The sequence below is a fragment of the Cariama cristata genome, unplaced genomic scaffold (assembly GCF_000690535.1).
Source record: "Cariama cristata isolate BGI_N322 unplaced genomic scaffold, ASM69053v1 scaffold21389, whole genome shotgun sequence".
In the NCBI taxonomy this organism is placed as follows: Eukaryota; Metazoa; Chordata; class Aves; order Cariamiformes; family Cariamidae; genus Cariama; species Cariama cristata.
In genome coordinates, this window is record NW_009637690.1 from 13,194 (window position 1) to 21,507 (window position 8,314).

Sequence of the window (8,314 nt, forward strand, 5' to 3'; positions counted from 1 at the left end):
CTTCCTGCCTGCTGACATTACAGAGCAGAGCAGCGAGCTTTTTCCCAGTGGCTAGAAGACTTGAATTTTCCTAACAAATTTTCATCGGTTTCTGGCAGGAAGGTAGGAAAAGTATCTATTGACCACTGCTGCTAATGATCCATGCTCGTTACATCCACAGCCCACTGCTAGAGGACTTGCTGTCCTGTTCAAAAACCCACAAAAAAGCTATGTGCACCTAAGGACAAGCACAACCATAGCACAACCTTGCTAAACAGCCCTCTTGATTATTACAATGATTATTATTATTTACAGCATGAGCACTAACATAATACACCACTTAAACAGGAAGGTGTTGGAGAAAGACTTAATGGGGATCTCAGTTAAACCTTTAGCATCAGAACGACAGCTCACTGGTGGAGACCTTGAGAAGTTGCCCAGTCCTTCCTTTGCCCCCAAACTCAGGCATCTCTGTACAGAGGTGCTCATTGCAAGATGGAAATCAAGGCTACATTACTCAGGGCTGCAACATCGCTGGTTATAGAGCAGCAAGTGTCTCCCACTTAGCAGTGCAGTGCAACAGTACACAACGTCTCTGCTCTCCACTGGATGAAGGGCAACCTCCCAGTATGCCCATGAAGGGAACAGTGTCAGGTGAGGGACTTCATGAGTGACCTTCCCACCCTGCCTTTCTAATGGGCTCCTTGTGATTTTAGGCCCTGGTGGCAGCTGTCTTTGGAGGACCCCAGCTTCTGTCCCATAGCTGCTTACTTCCAAACCTGTCTAGGTGATCTCTTGACACCGTGGCTTTCTTTTTGGAGGGAAGGACAACATTTTGCGATAAGACAGCTAGGCAGCCAAGGCTGGTGACAGAAAAGGGAAAAAATTCCCAGTAGAGGCTCGGGGAGAGAGGGAGGGATTTTTTCTGCAGTTCCGATTGATCGGGACCCCAAAGCGCTCATCAGAGCCAGATCGGACACTCCCTCCAAGCTTCACCCATAACAACAGCTCCCTGGCACAAACACCTGCAGACTCCTATCTTTGGTGGCTCCTTTATCTGTCCAGCCCCATGCCAGCTGCATACATCTTTTTGCTGGACTTCACACACACACAGGCAGAGGCAATGATTGCTGAAATCAATGCTTCTCTTCTTCCCTGTACCTGCTGGAGGGATGGGATCCTCCCATTTCTCCTTCATCCCCCATCCTTTATGGTACTGGTTCCTGCCGGGCAACATAAAGCAGCTTCCCTGGGCTCCCTGTGGCTGGCAGAGGAGGAACGTCGGTGCTGTCCCTGAAAACATCTTTTGCACTTGCAAATCACATTAGATATGTACCTATTCTTCTTCAGATTGGGTCTTATATAGGAAATCTGTGCTCAGGTTCTTGGCTGGTAAAAACCCCCATTGTCCATTTCCCATTTTCCAGGTGCCCTCCCTGCTTGTCCCCACTCCAGAGGGGGGAACGTGCCTGACCTAAGTCAAACCCTCCTGGGATGGGCAGGCAAGTTCCTCCCCAGCCTGGACTTGCACCTGTGACCGTGACAGAAAAATAAAAATCCTTCCCTCCTGGTCAGACACAGCGCCAGCTGTGTTTGCATTCTCAAAATGCAGGCAGGGAAGGGATGCAGAGCGAGGAGGGTCATCTCATCTTGCGCCCTTTGGCAGCTGGAGAGCACAACTGAGCAGCAGCATTCCTGAGCTCCCCGGGGGCCGCCGGGATCAGCCCAGACAGAAGGGAGCTTTCACCGCCCTAACAAAGAAGAGGTCATTTACGTTCGGGTCGCAGGCACAAGCCCTCCCAGCGCAGTGGCAAACGACCCCCAGCCCCATGCACAGCCCCGCAGTGGTGGGCAGCGGAGCCGGCTCAGGCACTATGCCCAGGCCTGGGGTCACTGCTCCGGACCACCGCCCCGGTGAAGTCAGGCGGTGATCTCAGGCGGCCGCCCAGCCCAAGGCCGTCTGGCACCCACCGGAGGAGGAGCGGCCAGGGCTGGGGATGCAGGCTTCGGCCGGTCTCCCTCCACTAGCCCAGGGCGTTGGCTGCTGGAGAGCCAGCTGCAACGTGCCTTGGACTTTTGATGCACTTTTGTGCTTTGGTGGGGACTTGGCGGCAGGCCGGTACAGCCGGTCTGGTGGGGACTGGCGAGGGAGCACGCTGGCGATGCTCGCTGGTGATGAGAGACTGGGAGGAGACACCACACACCGAGAAGGACAGAAAAACAGCAGCCCTGCTTGGACTGTCACCCCACCTCCCACAAGTCCCAGCAATGCGCAACAGGCATTTACAACAGATCTCTGTCAAATAATGCCTGTCCGCTAACACAGAGGTGTTGGGGCTTTGCTGGATGGCTGAACTCCATGTCTAAGTCATTGCAAAGATGCAATTGTGACCAGCCCCATCATTTGGCTTGGGCGCTGATTTTAGGGTGGAATGACATATCTCTGGAGGCTCCATTCTCTCCTCCTGTGACGCCAATGGTCACACTTAGGCCTCCAAAGGCCTGAATTTAAGAAAGATAAATCTCACCACTCCTTCAGTACTGGTCCCCTTGCAGACTGTGATGCAGCTCTCATGGGCGGCAGTGCCAAACTGTTTTACAGACATAGGAGCAGTGGTAAGAAAACCCAGTCCCTCTTTTCTTCACTGGGAATTAGGTACCTCAACAGCTGCCAAAGGCAGCAAATCACCTTTGTGATCTGCAGAGTGTGGAAGGAAGTCTTTAGCAGTCAACGCATCGTGAAGTGTCCACAAAAACACCCACTCTGCCCCTCCATGCCCAGTCCCCTACCAAAGACATATGATCAGAGTTCAAACAGTCCATAGCCCAAAAGCCACACAAGCTTTTGGAAGAGAGCTCTGGGGTATTCCAGTACCTTATATCCCTGCAACAGCATGGTGAAAGGTGCTGGGACCTCACTCTCTTGTCCTATAGAGACACCTTTTAAGAGAAGGATATAGATCAGTAGGACCAAGCTCAGAGAGGAGATGGAAAAACAGCCCAAGGGCTGCAAGGACTGAACCCTAGGTTAAGACTTACCTCCATTTTATTGAGCCAAGAGCCAGGAGGATGCTTGGGAACCGCTAAGCAATACCCGAAGAGCCTCAGAGAGCAGGGATGGATGGCAGAGGGATGTGCTATACTATGACTGTTTAAGTTATTGTTTGGGTTTTGCTGAACTAGCGTGGAAGACCAGCTCTTTCTCAGGAGATTAATGTCTCCTCAGCAGAAACCTGTGGATGCAGATTCTGCTGCATCAGCCAGGGCTCACCTGCAGAGCGTGAATATCAGGTGCTTGGGCTGCCCCCAGGTTCACATCGGATTCATGGGAAAGGGAGATCTTTGTCCTGATGACCTTGGTGTCCTCACATAGAGCTGGATGGGGGAGAAATGCAGCTCAGCATGTGGGAAAGGATCTCTCAAGGGAACCAGCTCATGTTTTGATCTGCTCTGGAAGTGCAGGGCCTATCTGTAGGAATGGATCTCTGGGTCAGCACCGCTTCTCCGCAGTGCCAGCAAGTGCCGCAGAGGTAGGAGAGGTACGGCTCTGGTAACTGGAAGTGTAAAGAAGGATCAGTGTTGCTGTGTGCCAAATGACACTTTCCTGAGCTGTCCTTCCTTGCTGCAGCCACAAAATAAAACTCCCTGGGAGCAACTCTCTAGAGCAAGGAGAAAAGCAGGTTCAGATATGGGGAGCTTCATGGTGTCAGCTCCTAAGCTGTTAGTTCAGCAGACTCTGAGCATCCATGCCATGCTGGAAGAGCCAAGCTTGGGCACCAGCTGGTCAGCTGGGCTGGTTCTGACTCATGATATACGAGCAAGGACTGGGGCTCAGAGAGGTGTTGTCTTTGATCTGTCTGTCTCTCTCCAGAGAGCTCCCAAATCTGGCTACGATCAGTTCTTGGGTTCCCACTGACAACCATTTCTGTGCAAGACAGAACCCAAAATGTCTAAGCAATAAAAGAGTTGGGAAACTTTTCCCCCTCTGGTAAGATGATGAACAAACATCCATCCCTTTCAGTTAAATAATGCCAATGTGCACCATCTTGCAAAGTTGCAGGCACTCTGTTTCTAGACAGCTGCTTGTATCAGCCTGACATTTCCTGAACAAAGTTATCTTTCAGGGAATTGAACTGGCAAGTGGAGGGGAAGGAAGTATTTCAGGATTAGATTTACATCAAGAAGCTCCTGTTGCTGATGTACTGATGATAGGAAGATAAAACGTATTTCCTTCACATCGTCGGGAGACTGCAGATGTTCCCCATTCCACATGCTGAAACTGCAGAAGAAGCTGAAAGCTGAATTGAAGAATGACCGAGAGAAATCTAAATAAATCATCTTTCGATATCACAGTGACCAAGACGTATTTTTCCTTCCTGGAAAGGATGAAATCATTCAGTCTTTCTTAGTCTTGCAACTCTTCCAACAAATCCACCCTAGTGGCACATTCCATTGGTTGTAATCAAGGCGGCAAAACCCCCATCAGACTGCCAAGGAACTAAGAGCAGAAAAGAGCAAAGAAGGAAAATTCAGGGAAGAAGACTGTGTGACAATCTCTACCTGACAGTAAAGGTGAGGAAAGTCGGCAGTAGCTCCTGACAAGCATCCTTGAATTCTTTACCAGTAGTTTCTCCATGGGGCTTATCTGTGGAAAAAAGAGGAAAACCCTACCTAGAAAACACACATGCTTTCAGGTATTCTGAGTGAAAACAAAAGGATGTGAACTGCTCATCTAGCCATCAGAGATCACTTAAAAAAAATCTTGCTGTGTCCTAAGGAATGAAGGAGGTGTGATGGGTTAGAAGAGAACCCTAACAGCATCCATCAACTATCATTATTGTATGAGAAAGAAGGGGCCAAGGGGGGACTTTTTTGGATGCAGTGACGGAGGAAATGTCACTAGGGAGAAAGAGAAGGTAGCTTTGCCCTCTTGGACTATTTGGGACCTGCCTCTGTAACTCAGCTGAAGGTTGGAGATGTCAAGAAACCTGGACTTGAAAGCAGGATGCTGCCAGGATGCTGATGCTGTTTTGATCACTGAAACCCAAATGTGACAAATCATAGTAGAGCCAGGTGCTAAGAAGGCCTTAGAAATAGAACCATAACCAAGAAGAGTGTTGCTGGTGGCTATCAAAAGCTGAGATATCACTGTGGATATTGCAGCACTTTACCCTAAGAGCACTGTGCAATTAAGGGGAAAACTCTGTATAAAAGCAGATGATCCCGGGAAGAGGATGTCCTACCAAAGACATAGCCACTATCTACGCTAAGCTCTCTGGCCTGCTTATGGATGAAGGTGGCTTTTGCCTTTTCGTCAGGGTTTTGAATCTGATTTAGTTTCATATTGAGCAGAAGCTTTTAACAACTAGCCTACTGGAACTGAATCTGGGAGATGCTGCTCCCACTGGAGGTGGGTGGTCTCCATCAAAAGATCCATCCCCACTTATGTTATTGAGGGTCTCTGTCAGCCTTAACAGCAGCCAGTAACTGAAGAGCCAAGAAAGCCAAACTCTTTGTGCACCCCAGAGATAGGTGAAGGCACATCAGGTGGAGTCTGGAGATGCACCTGTGTCAGGTGCTGGATGAGAACTGGTCCAACACCACACGTATTTCAGGCGTGCAGCTGTGATTGCAACCTCCAGCCCAGCCTGGATTAATTTCTAGGCCTTCAGCCTGACTTTCACAGCTCTGCCTTAAACCAGATGGAAAAGATCTGTGAGATCATCCATTGCTCATCTCTGTGTCAGCACTAGATGACACATCGTCACATGTACTGTCCGACCTGACTTTTAGGAGCTCCAAGTGATGAGATTTCCACCTCTGCCTTCAGGACTCCCTACTACTTAATGGTTCCTTCTCTCAGAAAGCCTCCACCTGGAGTAGGCCTGGCCATTATTTAATCTCTCAGTCCACCTAAGTAGTACCACAAAAAAGTACCAGAAGTTTGATGTTCACGCTCTGACAATATTGATAAGCAGAAACTTGCCCAAGCTTGATCCTAACGGATAACTCTTGCCTCTCCTAGGCATTTCCCTCCCTGCACTATACCACTGCATACACTAACCAATTCCCTTTGGTCCAACACGATGCAAAGATGCTTTTCAGTGTTAGAAAAATATCATGGGTCCCTTGATGGAGCAAAGGGTGCAGACCTCCATTTTGGGGTCTGAAACTCCAAGAAGGACAACTGGTCACCCTTCGCCACAGCAGCATTTCTGGAATGATTAAATCCCCGTTGCACTTCGTTGTTTTTCCTGCAACCTCAAGCCACCTCTGCTATTACAAAACCAAATAACTGAACACTGAAATGGTTATAAAATGATGTGGTAAAAATTCACCCATTTCTGCTATTTCTTCAGGAAAGCAGGAGTCACAAGTGAAAGCAAAGTGACTGTATGTCACTTTGTGTTTAGACATTATTAAGATGTATTAAGAGATACATGTGGCTGTGGCAGCACCATAATTGACTGCTGGACAGGTATAGGACATGTAGTCCCTCCCTAATAAAATATTTTTTCTTTTCCAGCATCTCCTTTAAATTAAAAAGTGAAAGCCAGGTTCCGTAGTTGTTCACTGACTTATTTAATTACTAGATTTTCATCATTAGTCCCAACACATAACATCTGATTTCTTAAGCATGAATAATAAATGGGTCTGTTGATTTAATTGTCTTCCTAGGATGAATCCCATCTGAATTTGGAAAAAGAAAATATTTCCACTGGTTTTCTACAAAAAGAATTATGACTATTGGCCAACTTTGCCCCCAAAGTTACCTTTAAGATACATTCCCTCTCTTGTTTAGCTAGGGGATCATTTCCTTAAGTATCTGTCAGGATTACCTTCTTGCCCTTAAATAGTAACCAGACCAGTTATCTCCATCAACATAACAATTATCTCCATCAGTGAGCCAGCTGTGTCCATCCAACAAGCAAACAAACCAAACTGCAATAACAGCCCTCAAGGCAGGCAGCTGCTAAGAGCTTTCCAATCCTACTGAAGCCAACAACGTCTTCAGCTTTGGCCTCACAGTCCTTCGAGGACAGTGGTAGCTGGCTGCCACAAAGGGGATTAGGTGCCTGCGAGCTTATGATGCTCTGTGCCTAGCGAAAAGGTGCTCAGCATCTTGCAGGGTCAAGCCCTGCCAGGCTAATAGGGAACGATGTGCCAGTTTGCTGTGTGGGGTATTGACACCCCATTCCCGTATTCTGTGTGAAAGAGGCAGTACCAAAAGGGTGGAGGCACAGAGAAAAATTATGGGAATATCAGAGGGGTCTGGAGAATGACGGCAACAGTGAGAGCAAGGTTTTATGCAAACACACACAAGAAGCACCCACTGATTCCACAGGCATAAATTTAAGATGCCTCCTCAAGGTTTAGCCTGTTGACGAGGTGTCTCTGCAGCCAGGGAGGCCTGGACCTTCCTGCAGGCATAGCTTAAGGCAGGCGTGGTCTCCCAGTCAGAAGCTGATGGTTAAAAGACATGGACTGATGAGCAGTTAGTGCACTTGTCCTGGAAACATCACAAACAGACAGGAGATCCACCAAAACATGCTGAGAAATGGCTTCCTTGAGAGCAAAGTTACCCACATCAATCCACCCAGAGTCCCAAATTTCTGCAAACATGTTGCGCCAGCTTCCACTGGGATTAACTGCGAGCCATGGATTGACATAAACACTAACGGCTCCCCTCAGATCCCTAGCATCAAAGAACCACCTCAAAAGCAACATCTTGCCGAGAGTTGCCTTGGCTACACAGCTGAAGGAACAGAGAACATCTCATGGGGGTTGAGTGGTGAGAGGATGGGGGATTTCACTCCTTCATCACCAGATGCAACATGACCCTTCCCAGATGGGCAGAGGCATCAAGCATGACCCGTGCCCAGTGGTCTCAGATGGACAGCCCCAGGGTCCGGGAGCGCTGGGACAGCTGTCACCCCACTCTGTGACCCACGGGCAGCCCTGCACATTGCCCTGGGGAGACCCAGCATGGAGGCTCTTGCTAAATGGGCCTGGGGGGTCCAGGTCTTAGAGGATCACAGCACATGGGCCAGGGTTCCCTCTCCTCCTTGCCACCAGAGCCTCCTCCTGCTTTTGGCTACACCTGTCCTGAGGGTAAACAGATAATATCAATCTTTTTACCTGTAAAAAGTCTTTCAAATGACTAGGTGGTTATTACGCTGGCTGCCAGTGAGTTCATCCAGGCCAAACTCTTTGGCTCATCTTTGACCTCTGCATGCACCAGGTCTTCAAGTCCTGCGGCTTCCTCCTCCTCAGCGCTGGAGGTTGTTTCTCCTGCCCTCAGCTTGCCACATTTCAGCAAACTTGCCATCTTTTC